The sequence below is a fragment of the Bos grunniens genome, chromosome 27 (assembly GCF_055505025.1).
Source record: "Bos grunniens cultivar Pamir isolate PY7600 chromosome 27, Bosgru_T2T1.0, whole genome shotgun sequence".
In the NCBI taxonomy this organism is placed as follows: Eukaryota; Metazoa; Chordata; class Mammalia; order Artiodactyla; family Bovidae; genus Bos; species Bos grunniens.
In genome coordinates, this window is record NC_141191.1 from 43,792,247 (window position 1) to 43,816,670 (window position 24,424).

Sequence of the window (24,424 nt, forward strand, 5' to 3'; positions counted from 1 at the left end):
CAAGTCTCTTTATGTAAAATGGCGTAGTATATACGTATAACCTGCACATCCTCTCGTACACTTGAAACCATCTCTAGATTACTTGTAATACCTAATGCAATGTAAATGCTATATAAATAATAAATAAATGCTATATAATTGTAAATGCTATGTAAATGCTATGTAAATAATTGCCAGGATACAGCAAATTCAAGTTTTTAAAAACTTTTTTTTTAATTAAAAAAATTTTCACCTAGTATTTAGGCTTTTTTTTTTTAATTAACTTTTATTGGCTTGTAGTTGCTTTACAATGTTGTGGTAGTTTCAGGGGCACAGCAAAGTGAATTGGCAGTGCGTACACACACATCCCCTCTTTTCTGAATTTCCTTCTCATTCAGGTCACCACAGAGCACCGAGCAGAGTTCCCTGTCCTATGTAGTAGGTTCTCATTAGTGATCTATTTTATACATAATCTCAATCGTGTGTGTATATAAGTCAACCCCAATCTTCCAGTTCATCCTCCCACCCCTCCCCCACTTCCTTGGTGTCCATCCATCAGGTTTTACTTTTTGGCATTTCCCCCCCCCCCACCCCGAGTATTTCTGTTCTGCACTTGGTTGAATCCCCTGATTCAAAACCCAAGAGGTACTATTCTTATCATCTCCGTTGTATAGCTGAGAAACTGAGGCACAAAAAGTTTAAGCAATTTCAGTTCAGTTGCTCAGTCGTGTCTGACTCTGGGACCCCGTGGACTGCAGCATGCCAGGCTTCCCTGTCCATCACCAACTCCCGGAGCTTGCTCAAACTCAGTTTAGCTGCGGTCAAAATGCTGGTGAGAAGGGGAGATGAGTGTAAACTCAAGCCGCCTGAACGCAAGGCCCCAGGTGGGAAGCCGCGCTATGAAAGTGCCATATAGTAGCAAAGCAGCGACCAGAAATACCATCAGGCGTTGCATTAGCAGATGGAGAAGACGTTTTTCTGTTTCTGCTTTTTTCTTTCTTTTTTTTCAGACTTTCACTGATGTTTTCCGATTACTTGTATAACCACAGTATGAATAGGTATTTATGAAGGAAGACATACAGCATGGATATAAAATAACAATCAGAATCATTTCTTACTTACCTGCACTCTGCTCGTGGTACAGAAAATGGAATAAAAAGAATCACATCAACAATAATAAAGAAACTTTGCCTAGAGGAAAACAGACGTATTAAGTGATGCCATAAACAGACACTCTGTATTTTCTTCTTCCCAATTCTATTCCTTTTGTCCTTTCTCATTTGACGTATGGCTCACTTCATAAAAACGTTTAAATATTGATTTCCAAATAGCTTCACGTGGTCCTAAAACAATATTGACACACCATGTGGGTTTTTGGAAGGATCTGTTCTGCTGCTTCTATAAAAGATGTTTAGGTTTTTCTTCCCCAGGATTTTTGAATCAAGAAAATTCGTTGGTCAATTATACCCAAACACAATGACCATGCAATTTCCCTTTTAAAGGCTGTGGTTGAGTCCATTTTAAAAGGCACGGCCGTCAGTGGGTCCTCTGGGTTAAACCTCTCAGATGAGCATCTGTCCTCTCCAAGGTGTGAAATCATACTTGGCAAAAGGCATCTCAAGCCCCAGAACCCTCAGTCAGAGCCGTCGCGTTTTTCGTCCACACACAGTAAAGATAGCTGTGAAAACTGCAGTCTTCACCGGATTTCTGCCGCTGAAAACGCTGGTAGGTTTTTTTCCCGCCCTTTTCATTCTGCTACAAACATCAGACATAACAGTATGTTTACTTTGATAACTGTAATAATCCCAATCCTGGAAATGTTTACTGTAACTTGTATAAAAGCCAATAAGATATTTGAGGGCTTCCAGGTGGTGCTAGTGGTAAAGAACCCGCCTGCCAATGCAGGAGAAGTATGAGACGAGGGTTCGATCCCTGGGTCAGGAAGATCCCCTGGAGGAGGGCATGGCAACCCACTCCAGTATTCCTGCCTGGGGAATCCCAGGGACAGAGGAGCCTGGTGGGCTACAGTCCATGGGATCACAGAGTCGGACACGACTGAGCGACTTAGCATGCACACGCACTCAAGATATTTGAAATAGATTTAAAATGTGTATACATCAGCCTAATATGGGAGAGAGACAACAAGATCTCAGCAAGCTGTGGTTAAGATAACTATGTCACAAAATTGAAAGAGCATCTTTTATCATGCCTGGGTGTTTCCAAAAAGAAAAGTTTCCTGAAACTTTCACATAGCCTATTTCTACTCTAAAGCTACTAAACATGATCATTTGGGGACTTCCCTGGTGGTCTAGTGGTTAAGAATCCACCTGCCGATGCAGGGGACACAGGTTCAATCCCTGGTCCAAGAAGACTCTACATGCCTCAGGGCAACTAAGCCCATGAGCCACAACTACTAAGCCTGCCCGCCAGGCTCCTCTGTCCATGGGGATTCTCCAGACAAGAACACGGGAGTGGGTTGCCATGCTCTCCTCTAGGGGATCTTCCCAACCCAGGGATCGAACCCAGGTCTCCTGCACTGCAGGCTGATCTGTTACCGTCTGAAGACCAGAGTATAGATTTAACTAAACTTACTTCCCTGGTGGCTCAGACGGTAAAGTGTCTGCCTACAATGCGGGAGACCTGGGTTCGATCCCTAGGTCAGGAAGATCCCGTGGAGAAGGAAATGGCAACCCACTCCAGTACTCTTGCCTGGAGAAATCCATGGATGGGGGAGCCTGGTGGGCTACAGTCCATGGGGCCTCAAAGAGTCGGACATGACTGAGCGACTTCACTTTCACTTTCATATGAAATTGGGCAAGATTAATCTATTCTTTATTAGATATCATATTATTTACTCACACTGCATACTTGGCTGCCTCAACGTTACTCTTTTTTAAATTTCATTTATTTATTTATTGGCTGTGCTGGGTCTTCGTTGCTGTACAACGACTTTCTCCAGTTGATGAGTGAGGGCTACTCTCCAGTTGCAGCATGTGGGCTTCTCGCTGCGGTGGCTCCTCTCATTTTGGAGCACAGGCTCTAGGGTGCTCGGGTTTCAAGCGTTGTGGCCCGTGGGCTCAGTGTTTCTCCTGGGCTCTAGAGCACTGGCTCAGTAGTTGTGATGCCCAAGCCTAGTATCTCCGCGGCGCGTGGGACCTTCCCTGACCAGGGATCGAACCAGTGTCCCTGCGTTGCAAGGTGGACTCTTAACCACTGGACCACGAGAGAAGCCCTCTATGTCATTCTGTATGTTACTTTCTGTGTGTTTGGGGCCAGACACTTAATCTCTCCTCCTTGTTTCCTGTTGTAAAATGAGGTTGTGATTATTGTTTTTTAAAATATTTTCTTGGCTGTGCCACATGGCTTGTGGGATCTCAGCTCCCTGACCAGGGATCGAACTCTCGCCCCTTGCATTGGAAGCTGAGTCTTAACCATTGGACTGCCAGGGAGGTCCCCTAAAATGATGCTATTCAGTTATCCTTCCCAAAAATTAAAAAAAAAAAAAACCTGCTTTAAAAAAATGTACATTGTCATATTAAAAATATCTGGAATCATAAATACCAAGAGAATGATGTTATTGTCTTTGATAACTGTGACTTATTTACTTTGTATCTCCAATATCTCCATAATAATATAAAAAGAGCAAATAAACCATGTATCATAGAAAAAAGTTATCCTCCCCAGACTGCCCTGGTGGTCCCGGTGGTCCCGTAAGGGCACCTGGGCCGGAGCGCTGATGCTGCCTGTCCTGTGTTCCCTGGCCCCCGCGCCCCCCCCCCCACCACCGCCGGCTCTCTGCAGCCTTTGTGCTTTCAGTGGGGGTGGGTGACCTGTCTGCCCGGGGGGCGGTGCCTCGGAGAGAATTCAGGGCTCCCTGATGCCACTCACTGGAGCAAAACTAACTAGGGCCAGACTAGGACGTCCCTGAAGCCAGGCCCTGCGTGTGCATCCAGGAGCAGAGGAGGCCAGCGGCCCGCTCCCACCTGGAGGGGGCCCAGAAAACGGCGCCTGGATGCCTCAGAGACCTCCTGAGTCCCCTTGCTCTTCCTCGTCTCCATCTCAGCCTTCGCCACCCTCACTGTCTAGACGGAGCCAACAATCTGACTGTGTAATTAAGCCGTGCGGTCACCCTGGAGACAGCAAGGGCTGAGAGACACACTGGGCTCCAGCCCAGCACCTGCCCAGGTGGGCGGTCCAGGAGCCACGAGGAGGCAGCGCCCCACCTTCCCCTCCCCATCCATCCTTTTTTTAAAAAAATGCATTTAATTAACATAGTTTAATTGGAGGATAATTACAATACTGTGATGGTTTCTGCCATACATTGACACAAATCAGCCGTGGGTACACATGTGTCCCCCTTCCCCTGCCCCGTCCTGAACCCCCTCCCACCTCCCTCCCCACCCCATCCCTCTGGGTTGACCCAGTGCACTGGCTTTGGGGGCCCTGCTTTATGCATCGAACTGGCACTGGTTATCTATTTCACCTAGGGCAATTCCATCCCTATAGAGCAAGAAGGGGGAAATAAGACTCAGATGGCTCCCATTCTAAGACGCTTTCCTCCTTGCTGGGTTTCCCTGCGCATGTGTGACCCCCAGCCGTGGCTCTGACCGGACAGCCCAGGGAGCAGGGAGCTTGCGCATCAGTGATACCCCTCCCTTGGGTCTTCTTTACCCCTCCCTGCAGCCCCGTCCCCGCCGTGCTCCCTGTCACCACCCTCTTCTTCCGTCTGTCTCAGAGGAAACCCCTTGAAGCATCTGCGAAACAAACAGAAACCCACAAGTCTGTCTGCTTCCTCCAAGGTTCCTGGCACCCCTTTTCAAGACTGAGATTGTCACAGAAAATGATTTTGGTGGGTTCAGGAACATGTTTTAATTCTTAGCCCCCAAGCAAACATTTCAACCAAAGATCCCCTTACCTTTAAAAAAAAAAAAAAAAAAAAGTGCCAAGTAAGTTTCTGCAGCAAAGAATGACCTAGTATTTTCCCAAGCTTTCCTGCAAACAGAGGCCCCTTAGACAATATTTACATCTACGTGTGGGTGAGTGGAGACTGTGCTCCGGGCACTTTGAATAAGAGAGGCTTTGAGAGTTTCCAGTAAGGCTGGCGGGCATTGAGGCGTGAGGATGCTGTAACCCGGGGAGCAAGCCCGGAGTGGTGAGAAAGATCTCACAATCGTGGAGTGTGCCCCAGGACCACGCCCTGTGCCAGGTGCCCTGCGTGCGTGCGTGTGCTCGGTCGTTCAGTCGTGTCCGATTCTTTGCGACCCCGTGGACTGCAGCCCGACAGGCTCCTCTGTCTTTGGGATTCTCCAGGCAAGAATACTGGAGTGGGTTGCCATTTCCTGCTCCAGGGAATCTTCTCGACTCAAAGATCGATTCTGCGTCTCTTGTGTCTCCTGCATTGGCAGGCGGGTTCTTCACCACTGCAGTCTGGGAAGCCCAAAGACGTGAGCTTCCTGTTTGACCTTCATAACCAGCCCACGAGGCAGAAACGAATCTTCCTGATGTCCAGGTGAGGACACCGAGGCGCATCTTGGAGCGGGGCTCCTGACACGGGTCTCTGCCCCTAGGCCCTGCTTCTCCTGTGTGGTCCTGCCTCAGCCGTATTTGCAATCTGTGTTTTCACAAGCCCCCTAGGGCGATCCGTCTACACCTTCCCCTCTGGCACTGAGCCCAGTTCTTATTCTGACTCTCTGGGGTTCTCAGAAAGCTCAGTTGCTTATCTCTAACATGAAGATGGGCTTATGATTGTCGTGGAGAATTCAGTGGGACTTAGCAGCCCCTTTCTAAAGGTTTCTGTGCAGCATTTTTGAAGTTTGAGTAAACGGCACTATGCAAAGGGAAGCAATAATTTAAACCTGATTTTCAAAAAGCTACATTTGAATGACAATAGAAGTAACACACACTCAGCATAGGAGATTTGGAAAATAATAATGGAGAAAACATAAAGTTCTCCTGTAAATCCACAATCCTGAGATCACCAAGGAAACATATAGTTGACTTTCTTCCCAGTATTTTCTCTCCATGTATATGTTTATGATTAAATATATTATTTTTCCCAAATAGGGATCATTTTATATGTATACATTCATATCCTGAATTTATGTCTCTTCACATTTACATGATGAGCACTTAAAAATTACTTTAAACTCTTGAATACAAAAACTGCCTTCCGGGGCCCAGACTCTGGGTCAGAAAGTTCTTTTCACCTAGTTTTGTTTGTTTTTGTAAGTTTTACTGAAGTGCAGTTAATTTACAATGTTGTGTTAATTTTCACTGTCCAGAAATATATGTGCCTTTTCATATGCACAGGATATTGCATCATATTATGGATTACTCTTAATTTTTGTTAAGTATACACAAAGTATGGCAAAATACTAACAACTGGTAAATCAAGATGGAATATTCTAGGCTTTTAACATTCTTGGATGCCTGAAAACTTTTGTAAGAAAATGTTAAGGGAAAACAAAAGCAAATGATTTAATCCAGCGCTTCTCACAAGTCAGATGGGCTGAGCCATCATCACCCTGAAAAAAAATTTTTTAATAAAAAATTCTGAGCACTAAAAAAAAAAGAATTAAATCCATCAATTCAAGAATTAAAATTGAAACTGCCCTGTGCTTGAATATTTCAGAGATAAATCCATGGGTTTAGAGTGAAAAGCTCATGAAAAGGGGGTGAGGGGCTGGAGGCAGGTCCAGAGACTGTAGGAGCCTGCGGGAGCCCACCTTTTTTCTGGGCATCGCAGCCCCTCCACCTGTTGGGTGAGGAATGAAACCTGGGGCTCCAACTGTGTGAATTCCTTCCAAGTAGGAATTGTCTGGTTTTTGCTTTTAAGTCTCTGTGTCCCAGTGCTCAGCATATGCCTGGCACATGGTAGGGATGGAATAAATCTGATGGATGAATGGATGGGTCAGTACATGAGCTGGTGAATGAATAAAGGAAGGAGGTGGAGAAGGTGGGCAGCTGCCTAAGGGTATACATGAGGCATCTCTTCTGCTCTCCCTTGGCCCTGTGTTGGGGCTTTCCAGATGGTTCAGTGGTAAGGAATCTGCCTGCAATGCAGGAGACCCGAGTTCCATCCCCAGATAGGAAAGATCCCCTGGAGGAGGAGATGTCAACCCACTCCAGTATTCTCGCCTGGAGAATCCCATGGAGCCTGGTGGGCCTCTGTCCATGTGGTCACGAAAGAGTCAGACATGACTGAGCACACACACCACACACCAGTGTGGCCTGTCTATGCATCAAGCTCCACCACGAGATTACTTCCTTGCAGCAGTCTTCGAGGGCCTGCTTTCACAATGGAGCATCCCTGGGAGGGCTCCCGTTACATTTATCAGCCTTTGCAAATATGTTGATGTGGGATTTTAGGAAAAGCTTTCCTCCCATTTGCCATAGTCAATAACACTATATGTAAACCAGCTTCCTAAGCTGAGTACTCTGGTTCTTTTGAATATTCATAAATTGTCTGCCCTTTAAGGGTATTGTCTCCAGGAGCAAGGAGAATTTGCCTTAGAAAGCTCAAGGAATGTCTGAAGCAGAGAGATCATAGAATCTTTGCACTGAAAGGTCTTAGGGTGTGACATTTTGTTCCCTGGTAAGGATGGAATCATCTGGTTAGGGCCCTGTGGCCCCTACAACCTGGAGACTGTGTGTGTGTGTGTGTGTGTGTGTGTCTGTATGTGTGTGTGCACCTGGAAATGGTATTTATTTATTTTTAAAAGTTTTAAATGAATTTTTGTTGACGTATAGCTAACCTGGAGACTTTTGCTCTAGGAAGGACTAGTGGCGGGCAGAACTGAGCGAATGAATACACGCCTGAACTGAGACAGGGCTCATGAACTTGGACTTGCCGCTTGTCATGTCTTTGTGGGAGAATCTTAAAGCTCTCAGTTGACAGCCAAGAGGAAGCAAGACGGGGACATCCCCCGCCACCTCCCCGCCACCCCTGCAGCCAGCAGCCAGCGGCGCACCCGCATCATGAACCCCTCTGCTTCCACCCGCAGCCTCCGACCGTTTGCACCTACAGATTCTGAGTCAGATCAGCTGGTGGCTCTGCCCCAAGCCCTGCAGTGGCCTCCCGCCTCTGAGCAGAATCTGACCCGACATCGACACAGTCCCATGTGACGTGGCATTCTCTGCCAGCCTTCTGAGCCATCTCCTGCTTCTTTGCCCCCTGCTCTCTCTGCTCCTGCTGCCCTGTCCCCACCCCAGGCTCCGCCCTGCCTCACTCCTGCACTCCTCTCTGGTCTCTGCTCAGATGTCTTGCCTGGTCCACCCAAAAGCAGGAACCTTGCCCCACACCCTGCCCCACTTTCTACCCCATGCATGCATGCGTGCTAAGTCACTTCAGTCGTGTCTGACTCTTTGCGACCCCATGGACTGTAGCCCACCAGGCACTTCTGTCCATGGGATTCTCCAGGCGTGAATACCGGGGTGGGTTGCTGTACCCTCCTCCAAGGGGGTCTTCCCGACCCAGGGATCGAACCTGCTATCTTAGTCTCTTGCACTGGCTGGCAGGTTCTTAACCACGAGTGCCACCTGGGAAACCCTCTCTACTGCCAAACCTGCTTTATTCTTCTTCATTGCATCTCTCACCACACGACACTTGATATATTTGTTTCTTTATCTTTTTCCCAACTAGAATAGAAGCTCCCTGAGAACAAGGATGCTTGCTCAGTTTACTGCTGTGGTCCAGGGCCTAGAACCTTGCCTGGATTCTAATTGTTTTTTTAAGTGAATATTGAATGAATCTTAAAGAACAATGGTAGGATTTTTATTTTTATACTATTTTTGTACCATTACCATTTTTCCAATTCAATGTTCCTATTATTTTTTATTACAGTGTTTTTTATTTCAAAGGAAAATCCAGACTCAGAAGGAGTAGGCAGTTGTAAATCGATTCTGAAATGTCATAAAACATGAAATGAGTCTTTCCATTTGCTCCACAAACAAGGCTCAGGAACAGTGGCCATCTGACTCTGCCCTGTGCGCCTGGGTTTCCTGGGTTATTTAAGGAAGGCCAGAGAGTCCGAGTTTGGGTTCAGGAGGGCATCTGGCATTGTTTTCCATGTTTAGCCGTGGGACTATAAGACTGGGTATGAGGCCTAAAGTTGAAATGCAAAGGTTCAAAACATTCAGGGGGTTGAGAGATGACTTTTCTCAACTTGATTTAAAGAAAAAACTTTGAAAATTCACAAATTCGTGCAAAACTCAGTATAACAGATAGGTTGTGTTGTTTGGTTTTCGTGTGTGCTAAGTCGCTTCAGTTGTGTACGACTCTTTGAGACCCTATGGACCGTAGCCCACCCGAGCCCTCTGTCCGTGGGATTCTCCAGGCATGGACACTAGAGTGGGTTGCCAGGCCCTTCCGCAGAGGGTCTTCCCGCCCCAGGGATTACACCTGTGGCCCTGTTGCCAGGCCCTTCCGCAGAGGGTCTTCCCGCCCCAGGGATTACACCTGTGGCCCTGTTGCCAGGCCCTTCCCCAGAGGGCCTTCCCGCCCCAGGGATTACACCTGTGGCCCTGTTGCCAGGCCCTTCCCCAGAGGGTCTTCCCGCCCCAGGGATCACACCTGTGGCCCTGTTGCCAGGCCCTTCCCCAGAGGGTCTTCCCGCCCCAGGGATTATACCTGTGGCCCTGTGTCTCTCCTGCATCGGCAGGCGGGTTCTTTGCCACTTGTGTCACTTGGAAAGCCCGCCTTTTGGTTTAGCCTATTTAAAAACCTCTGGTGGCCCAGTGGCTAAGACTCCGAGCTCCCAGTGCAGGGGGCCGGGGTTCGATCCCCGGTCAGGGAACTAGATCCCACGTGCTGCAACTAACACCCAGTGCAGCCGGATAAGTAAAAATAAATGCGTTAAAAAACTGTCTAAGTTCACTGACAATGCAACAGTGCACTGGCCTGACAACTTCCGTTCCATCTTTCTATGTATTAAGTCTACCTTTTGATTTCATGAATGGCATCCGTCAAGCTAGAAGCCCAAGAAAAAGGGAGGGTATTTATTTCACGAGCGGATGTTATGTCTCTGAAATGACCCTTCACAACCTCAGTCAAGCCCCTAGGTCAATATTTCTCAAACTTTATGAGGCGGAAAAAATTACCTAGGGAGTCCTGTTCAATGTGTGTGGATTCCTGGGCGCCACGCAGTGAGATCTGGATCCCTTATGGTGGGGGGAGGCTGAGAGGGGGCTGGTAAAGCTGGTGCCCTGGAGTGCGGTGCAGCAGAGCTCCCAGAGAACCCGGAACCCCTGGAGGCGAGGACGGCACCGCCTGATGCCACAGACTCCACCCAGGGGCTCCTTAGAGATTCTGAGGGAACTGAATGTTCTTCTTCTGGAATGTTCTCCGGGAACTAACTGAGGGATCGCCCCAGAAAGGAGGGCAGACCAGGGCCTGAGGAGAAACAAACACCCCATGATACAGCACTTTAATAGAGACTGACTTGGAAGCCTCCTACATTTTGTGAACTCTCTTTGGCAATTATCAAAAGATAATTCTCGTTAATCCTGTCAAGACAAGCTTTCAGATGACAGATTGATAAGGACACCTTCTTTTAATATTTGAGACTGTCTTGAACTTGCCGCATCAGTTCCAGCGGCCCCTCTGGACCCGTTCTGCTTTCTTACTGCTCGTTTCTGATGCTAGAAGAGTGACCCGGAGCTGAGCCCAGCTCCTCCATCAGAGACGTCCAGTGGCTGATTTCAGGGGGTCTGGGGAAACGGCCTGCAAACCGTACACCCTGAGAGCTACTATAGCCTGTGAAAATTCTTCAGTTAGGAGTGAAAGAAAGGGAAACTGTTAGTCCCTCAGTGGTGTCCAACTCTTTGCTTCCCTATAGACTGTAGCCCGCCAGGCTCCACTGTCCATGGGATTCTCCAGGCAAGAATACTGGAGTGGGTTGCCATGCCCTCCTCCAGGGGATCTTCCTGACCCAGGGATTGAACCTGGGTCTCCTGCATTGCAGGCAGATTCTTTACTGGGTGGGGGTGGTATAGACTTTATGTTGGCTTTCTCCCCGTGAATTGTTTTAAAAATGTTTTCATTGTTTTAAAAATGCACATATCATGCACAGACATTCCTTGTTCAAACAAACAAAACACAAGTATATAAGTCAAAACAGAAAATCCCCACAACCCCTTCCCTGGGCTAGACCCATACACAGAGCCCCACGCTTCTAGGTTGGGTCCTGTCATTCCAGACCGTTTTGAAGAGTTGAAAACAATATCCTTTGGGCCAGGGAAAGGAACAGATGTTCACTTGGCTCCCCAGACTTCCCTGGGGGCTCAGACGGGAAAGCGTCTGTCTACAATGCAGGAGACCCGGGTTCAATCCCTGGGTTGGGAAGATCCCCAGCAGAAGGAAATGGCACCCCACTCCAGTACTATTGCCTGGAAAATCCCATGGACAGAGGAGCCTGGTAGGCTACAGTCCATAGGGTCACAAAGAGTTGGACACAACTGATCGACTTCACTTTCACTTTCTGGCTCCCCAGAGAGCTTCCCTTGTGGCTCAGCTGGTAAAGAATCTGCCCGCAATGTGGGAGACCTGGGTTCGATCCCTGGGTTGGGAAGATCCCCTGGAGAAGGGAAAGGCTACCCACTCCAGTATTCTGGCCTGGAGAACTCCATGGACTGTCCATGGTGTTGCAAAGAGTCAGACACGACTGAGTGACTTTCCCTTTCACTTTGCTCCCCAGGGCTTTGGCCGAACCAACCTGCCTCCTTTCTCTAAGACCTGAATGGCTTTGGAAGGTCGGGACAGCATCACTCCGCTCCGTAGCATCTCTCCACACAGCCGTCAACCTGCTGCCTTCCTGCTGCATTTGATTCACTGAGGATCTACTCTCTCAGCTTACTGTCTTCCTCTGCATCTGACTCCTGTCCCCCTTCTGGGTCATTTCAATACACCTCAGGGTCTCTTAGTTCCCTGACCTGTCAGTAACTTGTTCCCCATCCTCAGCATCCATCTCCCATCACAGCTTTGTCTTGGCAGCACCAGTCTCGGTACCCAACCCAACCACAGACACCCTGCTCTCAGACCGACACCTCCCTCCCGCTCTCCCCAGCTGCCTTTGGCTCGGTTGCTTCTTTCTCTTGCTTGGACATACAAGCCCTTTTCCTTTTCCGGGTGTCTGCTCTTACTTTTCTTCAACCTTAGTGGGTCTTCTTACAGCTCCTCACTTTGCTGGATGATTCTCTGGTTCTGTGTCTCCTAAAGATGTCCCCTCTCCCGGGAAGCCTTCCCTTCCTCAGTCTCTCTTTAACACCCTCTTGCCTCTTTCACAGAGCTCATCACAGTCTGTAGTTCTCTTGCTGTGTATTGTTTTATATAGGATGAGAACTCTTAGGGTTTTCTCTCTCAACAACACAGTGAAGTTTTCTTAAGTTAAAAAAATCCCAACAATGCAAATGAACTTCTTTACAAAACAGAAATAGACTCACAGACATAAAAACCAGCTCATGGTTATCAAGGGGGAGAGGGGGAGGATAAATTAGGAGTTTGGGACTAACATACACTGCTATATATAAGATAAGTAAACAGCAAGGACCTCCTCTGTAGCACAGGGAACTCTACTCAATGTCTTATAATAAACTATAACGGAAGATAATGTAAAAATGGATACATGTGGCTGTGTGTGTGCATAAGGGCTTCCCTGGTGGCTCAGTTGGTAAAGAGTCTGCCTGCAATGCAGGAGACCCAGGTTCGATCCCTGGGTCCGGAAGATCCCCTGGAGGAAGAAAAGGCTGCCCACTCCAGTGTTCTTGCCTAGAGAATTCCATGGACTGTATAGTCCACAGGGTCGCAAAGAGCTGGACATGACTGAGCGACTTTCACTTCACTTCACCCGCTCCAGGATTCTTGCCTGGAGAATTCCAGGAACTTAAGAGCCTATGGGCTACAGTCCATGGGATTGCAAAGAGTTGGACACGACTGACTGACTAACAGCTTCACTTTTTCATTTATGTATAAATGAGTCATTTTGCTATACATCTGAAGCCAGCACAACATTGTAAATCAACTGTATTTCAATTAAAAAAATTTTTAAACCACTGGAAAAAAAAAATTTCAGCTCTAGTAATGAAAATACTTAGTGGGAATTCCTGGTGGTCCATTTCTGACACAGAGGTCCTACCCAAAGCCTCCCTACACAGCGGTCCTCTCAGCCTCACCCTGGGCTTCCCGAGCCCGGGAAGTGCTGACGGGGCTACCTGGATTAAAAACTCCTCCCCGCAAACAGACCCAGAATCTCTGAGTCCTGAGCTCCCTGAGGAGTTTTGTAGAATGGCTGTCGGGAGCGGAGGTGGCAGGCATGTCCAGGGGAGGCCTTGTGTTTCCACGTCCACAGAATCTGCAGAGTGCCTGGCACTGAACAGGCAACACAAACACCTCTCAAATTTGGCAGCTGGATTTATGCCCACGTTTGCAGATTTGTGAGCACAATAAAAGTTATTCTAAGCCACTGTTTTATGGTCGTTTTTATGCAGTCTTACACAACGAGACCAGATACATTGAGGTTCCATGGGCCTCACAGTCACTCAGGAGAAAACAGGTCTCACAGGGGAAAAAATGGGGTGGTGGGGAGGGATTCCTGGGCCCCAGGGGAGGGACAGGGAGCTGCCAGGGACGAAGGTACCAGCAGGCAGGGCAGCCAGGGTCTGCTGGGGGCAAACAGGTGCATGAGGTGCTGAGGGCAGGTCGACAAAGGAGAGGCCCATTCAGGCTTATAGAGCCAGGGAAGCCGTGAGTCACTTACCCCCAGTGGAGAGGTTCTGCCTGGTCCATTGCTATCAGAATCGCCAACATTTATTAACCGTTTTCTATGTGCCAGCCACTTGAGAGTCCTTTGCAAACATGCTCTCTAATCCTTGCAGTCTAAGAGTAGGAGTTATTTTTTCTCTTTTACTTCAGTTGTAGGGAAATTGAGCCTAGGAGACTTGAAACAGCCTGCCAGAGGTCACAGAAATCAGAAGTGGCAAAATCAGGGCTCAAACAGGACCCTGTTCAGGGACCAAACCACTGTTGCTGCTGATCCCGTGACAGGCCACTATCAGCTCTGAGCCTCAGTCCCCTCCCTGGACAATGCGAGTGGTGCTGGTCCTCATCCAGCAGAGAGGAGAAATAAAATCAGACTCCTTAGACCAAGGCTGTCTGGTTTGCCAGCCACTATCCAGACGCGGCTGGTCTGAACCGGGACACGCTCTCAGTGTAAAATCCACACCAGGTTTCAGAGTCTCTGTGAAGAAAAGATGACCATGACCGTTAAGCCCGTGGAACCTGAACATATCTGGTCTTGTTGTGTATGACTACATAAAAATGACCATAAAACTTAGTGAAAAAAAAAAAAGATGGTAAATGGTCTCAATAATTTTTTATATTGATTCCAAGTTGAAGGTATAATATTGGGCTAAAAATATGCCATTAAGGTGGATTTTACCTGTTCCTTTTTACTTTTTAAAATGTGGCTGCTAGACAATTTATCATAGACGTGGTTTGCATCATGTTTTCTGTAGAGGGCTCTGCGTTAACCCCTCGTGTGGGACCATAAAGGGGTGGCCAAGACATTTCAGCTTGGCTCAGCCCGTATCACAACCTTGCAATTCTACCGTTTCTCTTGTCTCCTCGGATTGGATACTTTTCCTCTATAAACCCTTTTGAATCCTCACAAGAGCCATTCTGTAATTTGATGATGGTTAAAAAAAAAAAAAAATCTTCTTTCCCGTGTCTGTGGGTCTTCTTCCTCCTCGTGTACCTGCCTGCAATCTGTGATGTGAGCTCGCTGTGAAAAGGACCCGTGGGCTTTTCTAAAGGGCCACAAGCAGGGGGCGGCTGGGAGGACAGCGTTAGGCTGGAGAGACGGGGCTGCTTCCGAGAGTGGGAGAGCGCATGCGCGCTGGGAGGGGCGGGAAGGGGCCTGCCTGCCGGACTGTCTGCGGCGTGGTCTCTGCTGGCAGCAAGGCCTGAGCCCCTGCTGCTGAAGGTTAGCCTGAAGGGGTCCGTGCAGGTGCCCAGTGGCTGGTGGCACCTGCTGGCCTCTGAGAGGAGGGCTGCGTCCTGCCCACCTGGGGATTGCGTGTGTGTCTGACTCTCTGAAACCCCACGGACTGTATGTAGCCTGCCAGGCTCCTCCGTCTGTGGGATTCTCCAGGCAAGAAAACTGGAGTGGGCTGCCGTTTCCCACTTCAGGGGATCTTCCCGGCCCAGGGATCGAACCCGAGTCTCTTGTGTCTCCTGCACTGGCAGGCGGGTTCTTTGTGGAGGGCTGCCTACCGCTCCATGCGGACCTGGGTCCTTCCTGCAAATCCAGAGTCCCTGGGCGCTGCCGTCGGGGTTGCCACAACAGACTTCAAGGCATGCCCCACGCGAAAGCAGATTTTAATGTAAAATAGAGATGTGTACCTAAAATGGATCTCTCCACAATCTGAGAGAGTAATAACGTTCCCAAAACCCGGAACCCCGTATCCCTTCCTCTTTCAAAGAGTCTTGTAGAGTTGGGTGCCTTCTGTTTTGTGATAAGAGGGGACACTGCTCCGGTATATGTTTAAGGTACTGACTCTAACTCTGTCACTCGGAGAACAAAGCGGACTTTTCTGGAATGAATCATGCCTTAGAGAAAAAAGTCACATGCGTTCCTTGGGAACCTTGCAAGCTCACCCCCAGTCCCAGAGGGACAGAGGATAATGATTTCGTGTTGTTGGCTGTTTACTCCCTAGGGGTTCTGAAACACGGGTTTTCCTTTGAAAGGAAAGATGCCTCTCTTTTTTTTTGTTTTTCCCTAAAAGCCATCACATGGCTCTCCATGGCATGGTTTGGCCCTGGCACCCACCACAAAGACATCTGTGTGTCCTTTGGGGCTGTGTGCCAGGCCCAGAGACTGCCCAGACTTTCTGCCCATCTTCCGTACGGAGGGCAAAGCCCCAGCTTCTGCCAGCCCAAGGCCACCGGAAGGCTGTCTGGGAACAGAGAGAGCCTTGCTGCTGCCGCTGCAGCAGGCCCGGGCCTGGGTGTGACCTCAGGCCTCCACACCCTCTGGCTGCCTGGCTCCCGGTGTCAGGTACCACGAGGTTGGAAAGGCCTGGACAGGCAGCTTCGTTTGACAGACAAAGGGACCACATGTGGCCTGCCAAGTGTGTGATCAGGGCTAACCAACAGTGTCTCCTTTGCTGGGAGAGCCTTGAAGGTGGTGACTGCTTTTTTTTTCCCCAAATGTTTGTTTCTTTGGCTTTGCCAGGGCTTAGTTGCAGCATGTGGTCTCTCTACCTGCGGCAGGTGGGATCCAGTTCCCTGACCAGGGGTCGAACCCGGGACCCCTGCACTGGGAGCACAGAGGCTTAGACCATCCTGAGTGAGAGGTGGGGCTGGGGAGGCCAGTCGGAACAGTCCCTATTTGTATACTGGGAATCGAGGGTAGGGAAAGATGCCCTTGCTCCCTGACTGGGCCTCCGAGGACCTGCACGAGTTCTGGTGGGAGAAGGATGGGAGGGTGGAGAGATGAGCTTTCGCTTTTCATGGGTTTTGCACACACATGTGTCTTTCACATAGAAAGAGAACACAATGTGCCTTAAAAGTTTCACCCCTGCAGTCACTCCCGTGAGATTATTCCTGGTCCGCCCGCCCCGCCCGTCACCCCTGCAGTCACTCCCGTGAGATTATTCCTGGCCCCCCCGCCCCGCCCGTCCCCCCTGCAGTCACTCCCGTGAGATTACTCCTGGTCCCCCGCCCCGCCCCCGCACCGTGGGGCCTGTGGGATCTTAGTTTCCCAGGCAGCGATTCTGGGGCCCTAACCCCTGGACCGCCGTGGGAGTCCCTACGAGATGATTTCTGGATGGGAACAGTGAGTGATTTGTTTCTTTTATTGTGCTGTATTCTACCTTTTCTATGGTGAGTATATAGGACTTTAATAGTACAAAATAAGGGCTGCTTTCAAAACGACATCAAAGCTGACAGATTTAGAAATGTAACCAGACCTATGCGAAGGCAGGTTGAGAGCAAATAAACATTTTTTACATTTGAAAAGTGGTGACTTAAAATGCCCATTGACCCCTCCCTTCTCTGGGCTGTTTACTTGTCTCTTTTGTCAGGTACGTGGTGGTTGTTGTGCCCTTTTCTAGAAAAAGTCATGGAAAGCATGACTGACCAGTGCATTTATTCCAAGCTGCTGTCCAGTCGTTAGCCACTGAGCCTCCATTCTGTTAAGTGATTTATCTATATATGCACACATACATATATATTATGCAGTAAAATAGGTAATTTTATAGTAAAATCGATCTGAAATTATGAAAATCAAGCAAATAATAGAGTGGGAACTCTCAAATATCTGAGCCATATATATATTGTTATTTAACTCTACAAGGTATCATCGTGTTTCTAGCCCTCAAGATGAACAAAGTACCACAGTGTGAGAAGTACTTGTGAGAAGCACAAGAAACGTGTTTTTGTCAGTGTCCTCCTTGAGACAATGCACGTGGAGGACGAGAAAGATGAGTCCCACGGGGGAAATGAGGAGAAAACAAGTCTGCTTATAGGCACGAGGCAGCCCTTTAACCCACCTCTCGGTGGGACTCACTAGACTCTCAGTTCCTTTGAAGTTTTATTCCAACAGTTCAAAGAATCAGTCCACTAAAAATATTAAAGAAAAAGTATTGATCATTTTAAAAGCACACAACATTGAGACGGTTTTTACAATAAAACTCTGTGCGTTGGCCTGTTTAAGATTATTTCAGTTCTTCGCTCGATCTAGTGGAATATTCTAAACCAAACAGTCCTACTGTTTGGAAGAGGTTCAACAAGTGCTTGGTTTTCATGGCCATCCGGACTATATATCCGTCCTTGGTTTTCATGCAGGTCTCTCTTGCTTTCAGCTTGTTGTTCAGTCGCTCAGTCGTGTCTGACTCTTTGTGACCCCATGGACTGCAGCACACCAGGGTTCCCTGTCCTTCACCGTCTTCCGGAGCTTGCTCAAACTCATGTCCATTGAGTTGGTGATGCCATCAACCATCTCATCCTCTGTTGTCCCCTTCTCCTCTGCCTTCAGTCTTTCCCAGTATCAGGGCATTTTATGCTTTCAGCTATAAAATTGAGAAAAGAAGTAGTTAATATAATGGACAGAATCACTCCTCCAGAATTTGGAGACTTTGAGACTTGTCACCCCAACAAAACAATGAGCTCTTTGAAGGCAGGGACTACCTTAAATCATTATATATATATGGCTTTATATTCTCCCTAGACTAAACAGGGGGCTTCCCAGGTGGCTCAGTGGTGAAGGGTCCACCTACCAAAGCAGGAGCCGCAGGAGACGAGTTTGATGCTTGGGATCCCCTGGAGGAGGGCATGGCAACCTACTCCAGTATTCTTGCCTGGAGAATTCCGTGGGCAGAGGAGACTGGTGGGCTACATCCATGGGATCAGACATGACTGAGCAACTAAGCATGCACACATGCAGACTAAATAGAGACTGAATGAATGAATGGAAAATAGCACCTGGCACCAAAAACTGATTTTGTGAATTAGTAGTTTTTCTAGGCTAACAACACCATACAGTGTTATTAAATGCAGAGGAAAATGGTAGCTTTAGAATGGAGAGCGCTGGCAGACAGTGCCTGAAACGCGTGATTAAGGGGAACATCAGGGGCGTCCCAGGCGCCCAGTGGCTGAGACTCTGCTCCCAATACAGGGGGGATCCGGGTTCGACCCCTGGTCAGGGAACTAGCTCCCACATGGAACAACTACAGACCCAGAGCAAACAAATAAATAAATATCAAAAAGGGAGATGCTGTCAGTAAGGGGACAAACTGACACGGTGCCTTGAGAAGGACAGATCACCTCAGGGTATTCCTGCCAAAGGTGCACAACCTGAATCAAGTCACAAGGCAGCGTGAGAGACTCACATCAAGAGAACAGCTGCAAACACAGATCTAGGCGCTTCAGGAATGGCGCTGTCGGCAAAGACCACACACAGAGAAAAGGAGCTATCGATGGTTATCACACCAAGTGAAGTGACTCAGAGACAATCTAGCGTCACTAACATGAGGAATCTGAACATGACACAAACGAACGTACAGAACAGGAACAGACTCGCAGACTTAGAAAACAAACTACGGTCACCAAAGGGGAAAGGCGGGGAGGGACAGATTAAGTTTAGGGTGAACAGACACTCCTGCATGTAAAACAGGGAACCGACAAGGACCTACTCTCTAGCACAGGGATTGTATGCAACACCTTGTATTAGGTCGGTGCCAATGTCACTGTGGTTTTGGACCGTGAATTTTAAATCATTATAACTAGGCTCAAACACATCTTCATCAATCAAAATAGGAGCCAGTACAATCAACACATTTTTGCCAACAAAAAGTAACTTTGTTTATTCCCCAGAGCATAAAAATCTGGGCTTCGGGATTCCGTGAACTCTTGGAAAGCATTTTCTGCCTCCTGCTGATTGTGAAAGAGATTTCCCTGCAAGAAGTTGTCGCGATGCTTGAAGAAGTGGTAGTCGGTTGGCGAGAGTTCAGGTGAATATGGCGGAAGAGGCAAGAATGTGGGCCGATTTGTTCAACTTTTGAAGCGTTGGTAGTGCTACGTGCGGTGAGTGTTGGATGGAGAGAATCGGGCCCTCTCTGTTGACCAGTGCCGGCTGCAGGCATCGCTGTTTTCGGTGCATCTCACCGATTTGCTGAGTGTACTTCGCAGATGGAATGGTTTCACCAGGATTCAGAAAGCTGTAGTGGGTCAGACCGGCAGGAGACCATCAAACAGTGACCAGGACCTTCTTTTGGTGCAAGTTTGGCTTTGGAAGTGCTTTGCAGCTTCTTCTCAATCCAGCCACTGAGCTGGTCATCACCAGTTGTTGTAAAATCCACTTTTTGTCGCACATCACAATCCAATCGAAAAATGGTTTGTAGTTGTTTTGTAGAATAAGAGAAGATGACACTTCAAAAGGATGATTTTTTGACTTGTGATCAGCTGAGGAGGCACCCACTTATCGAGGCTTTTCACCTTTCCAATTTGCTATTTCAAATGCTGAATGACTGTAGAAAGGTCAACACTGAGTTCTTTGGCAATTTCTCTTGTAGTTGTAAGAATATCAGCTTCGATGATCCTCTCAATTGGTCACTGTCAACTTCCCATGGCAGTCACTGCCCTACTAGTCTTCAAGGCTCTTGTCTCCTTTGCAAAACTTCTTGAACCACAACTGCACTATACATTTGGTAGCAGTTCCTAGGCCAACTGTGGATGTTGCAAGTTGTCTCCAGTGCTTTACGACCCATTTTGAACTCGAGAAAATTTCTCAATTTGCTTTTTGTCTAGTATCATTTCCCTAGTCTAAAATAAATATAAAATAAATAGCTAGTAATAAGTCATTAGCAAAAAACATGAATTGAGAAATGCACATTAAAATGATGTATAACATAACTACATTTATTTAAGAATGTAATCCAATACCAAACAGAAAAGTTTAACAATGCAAAACCCTAATTACTTTTGCAGTAACCTGATAATAACCTATAATAGAAAATAATGAAAAAGTATATATATGTGTTATTACTGAATCCTTTTGCTATACACCTGAAGCTAACACAAATTGTAAATTTATACTTTAATAAAAAGAAATAATTTTTTAAAAAGACTTGAAGGTTGAGAGAGTGTTCCAGATTAAAGGAGAGCAAAGAGACTTGGCAACTCATACATTACGTGATCCTGGATCCAGCACTGGGAGAAAAATTGCTGTAAATGACATCATCGGGAAATTGGTAAAATTTGATTATGGACTGTAGCTTAGGTATTAGTATGGCATAATATTAAATTTTCTGAATTTGATCATTTTACTGGAGTTATGTAAGCTGTCTTTGTTCTTAGGGGATACATGCTGAACTATTTAGTTAGCATAAATGGTTCAGAGAAAGAAAAAAATAGAATCCCATAAATTTTAGCACAATTTTTAAAAATCGAGGTGAAATTCCCACGACATAAAGTTGCCCATGTAAAAGTGTACAATTCAGGGACATTTAATAGAGTCACGGGTCTGTGCACCCACCACCTCTCTCTAGTTGCAAGTCGCTTCCATCATCTCAAAAGAAAACCTCCAGGCCGCCTCTGTCATTCAGTGGTTCAGACTCCGAGACTCCGCTGCTGGGGTCTTGGGCTTGGCCCCTGGTCAGGGAACTAAGTTCCCACATGGCAGGTGGTGTGGCCAAAAATCCAAAACGACAGCAACAACAACCAAAAAATCCCTGCTACCCATGAAGCAGTGCGTGTCCATCTTCCCTGCATCGCTGGTATATATTTTCTACATTTATGAATCTACCTGTTCTGGAGTTCCTGCAAATGGAATCATACAATATGTGGATTTATATGTCTGGTTTCTTTTTTTTTTTTTTACTTTCTTACTATTGTGTCTTTGAGGTTCATTCCCATTGCAGCATTTATCAGAACGTCAGTCCTTGTCTTGGCTAATATCCGTTGTACATAGAGGCCACATTTTGTTCATCCACTTGTCCATTATGGTTGCTTGTGTTGTTTTCCCCCTTTGGCTACTGTGAATAATGCTGCTACGTGTTCAAGTCCCTGTTTTCACTTGCGGAATATACCTAGGAGTAGAACTGCCCGGTCCGATGGTGAATGGGGGCTTAACTTTTTAAATGGAGAAGGCAATGGCACCCCACTCCAGTACTCTTGCCTGGAAAATCCCATGGACAGAGGAGCCTGGTGGGCTGCAGTCCATAGGGTCGCAAAGAGTCGGACACGTCTGAGCAACTTCAGTTTCACTTTTCACTTTCATGCATTGGAGAAGGAAATGGCAACCCACTCCAGTGTTCTTGCCTGGAGAATCCCAAGGATGGTGGAGCCTGGTGGGCTGCCGTCTATGGGGTTGCACAGAGTTGGACATGACTGAAGCGACTTAGTAGCAGCAACTTTTTAAAGGAGCTGCCAAAGCCTGTTTTCAAAGGGGCTGCGTCATTTTACTATGTCTACTGCTCTTACAACTCTTCTCAGAGCTTGAAATTATTTCAAAGTAAAAAGTTAAAAAAAAAAACAAAAATTAGTGCGTGCACCCAGGCTGAAGGGAAAGGCAACCAAAATTCAGGAAAGTGGGAAGGGCCGAGCGCTTAACCTCACCGAGCAGACAGGCGTGGAGACTGGGAGGGTGAGAGTCAGGTGGGGCAGCTCGAGGGGAGATTCCGGAGTGGAAACTTCTATCAGGGGTGACACAGTCTGAAAGTGCTACCCCAGCACTTCCAGGACCAGAAACCCAGCCCGGGGAACGCGGAGGGCGCACGGTGTGCCCCACCGTCTGGGCGGAGGTTCACTACCACCCTGCGGGCGCACGCCAGAGGAGTGAGCTTGCACCAATACTGGACTTTCATCCGTGCGCATCCATGGGCACTGCCGTTTCCCCTGCAGAAAGCTGCCTGGGTGTCGGGCTGCTGGGACCCTCGTGGGTAGAAAGAGGGTAAAGTTCCCCCCATGACTGCTCCGATACTTAAAGCAGACAGTGCAAGTCCTGGAAGGCGCTGACAGATCTTGAGGATTATGACTAAAGCCTGTAAATTCCATCCACATCCTGCTCGGTCATTCCTCTTGCCCCTCAGCCTGTGGCTCCCTAACCAGCCCCATGGGGATCCCCCAGGAGGGGGAAATGCAGACTCTCAGGCCCCCCGAGTTGGAGGAACCAGAATCTGCATTTCAACAAGATCCGCAGGTATTTGGCAAGCTCACCAGAGATTAAGGGCCTTCCCTGGGCAGACGGTAAAGAGTTGGTCTGCAGTGCAGGAAACCCGGGTTCAATCCCTGGGTCAGGGAGATCCCCTGGAGGAGGGCATGGGAACCACTCCAGTATTCTTGCCTGGAGTATTCCATGGACAAAGGAGCCTGGTGGACTACAGGCCATGGGGTTGCAAAAAGTCAGACATGACTGAGCAACCAACACTTCACTTAGAGCTTAAGAAGCACTGCTTCTGCACCCACTATATCAAACATGACTTAGCAACCGAACAGCAACAAATATGTAAAACAGAGAATCAACAAGGCTCTCTTGTGTAGCTAGGGACCTCTATCCAGTACTCTGTAATGACCCGTATGGGGAAGATTCTGAAAAAGAATATATGTATGTATACGTATAACTGAGTCACTTTGCTGTACTCTGAAACTAACACGTCACTGTGAATCAACTATTTTGTTGTTGTTTAGTCGCTAACTCATGTCTGACTCTTTTGCCACCCCCATGGGCTGTAGCCCACCAGGCTCCTCTGCCCATGGGATTTCCCAGGCAAGAATACTGGAGTGGGTTGCCATTTCCTTCTCCAGGGGTGAATCAACTATATACCATTATAAAATTAAACATTCTTTTTAAAAGTGCTGCCTTAGTGCAGAGATTCCTAACTTTTTTGATTTGAACAACCATCTGGGATCGCTTATGAAAGAATTCAGATTCCTAGGCTACCTGGGAGTAGAGGTTAATCCAGTGCACCCAGGGTGAGGCCCTGGAATGGGCATTTGTACCAAGCCTCCCTGTGAGTCTTTGGCTCAGAGAACTCTGCTAAGCAATACTTGAAACGCATAGTTTTAAAGGCAAAGGGGGAAATCCCGGAGAGAGACTGTTAACACGTCTCAGAGCAGCCTGGGCCCTGAGGCTTTCTGCTTGCTCATACAAGCCTCGCTGGACCTCTGCACCCTGCTGAACAGAGTTCTGCCTTAATCCTAACGCCAGATGAGGAGCTTTCTAATCTCATCGCTCAGGAGGGGACAGAGGCTCTGAGAGGGTGAGTGGTGGCCAGAGATCCCTCAGCCAGGAAGGAGAAGAGGGACCCGATTCAGACCAACTTCTTTCCAGCTGCCAGGGGGCCGGCACGTGTACCCGATCTGATGAGTCAGCATAGCCTACCAGGACCTCTCCCTCTTTCCCTCTCCTCCTCTGCCCCAAGAAGTGGGAGCAGAGAACACACCCGGCCTTGGGGCTGGAGGGCTTCCTCTGGCTTCCAGCCCTGGTTCCCTCTCTTCTCCAAACCTCCATCTCCTTACCTGTGAAACGGGAATGGCATGAGGGCAGGGTTAAAGAAAAAGGCTTTTGGTGAGGGTTAAGGATAAAACACATTACGTTTCCTGGTACCTAATGCGTGCTCGGTGCATGGGAGCCATTTCTGTTATTTTCTTGCAGCTGCAGCAGGACGCAAAATTTAGGGATGAAAACTAAGGAGGTGTTTAGGGCATGGCTCCTCAAAGGGAAACTGTCCCTGAGTTCTGACACATCAGCTGTAGTCAGATGGTTTTGGTTCACAAGATGTTTTAGCTTCCTGTGACCTCTGGTACAGATCACCGCAAATGTGGTGACTCAAAGCAACAGAGATGTGTTACAGAAGGGGAAATGTGATGGGGTGGGCAGGATCAATAAGGACTTTGGGATTAACATACACACACTACTGTACATAAAGTAGGTGATCAACAAGGACCTATAGA

General features: G+C 47.8%; 1 long non-coding RNA gene across 1 annotated transcript; it reads left to right on the forward strand.

The window, feature by feature from the left end:
- The first annotated feature begins 937 nt into the window (after positions 1-937).
- Positions 938-13,951, forward strand: LOC147343898 (uncharacterized). The gene is made up of 2 exons (XR_015156396.1): positions 938-1,704; positions 11,673-13,951. It is a non-coding gene; the product is annotated as an uncharacterized LOC147343898 (long non-coding RNA).
- The last annotated feature ends 10,473 nt before the right edge of the window (positions 13,952-24,424 follow it).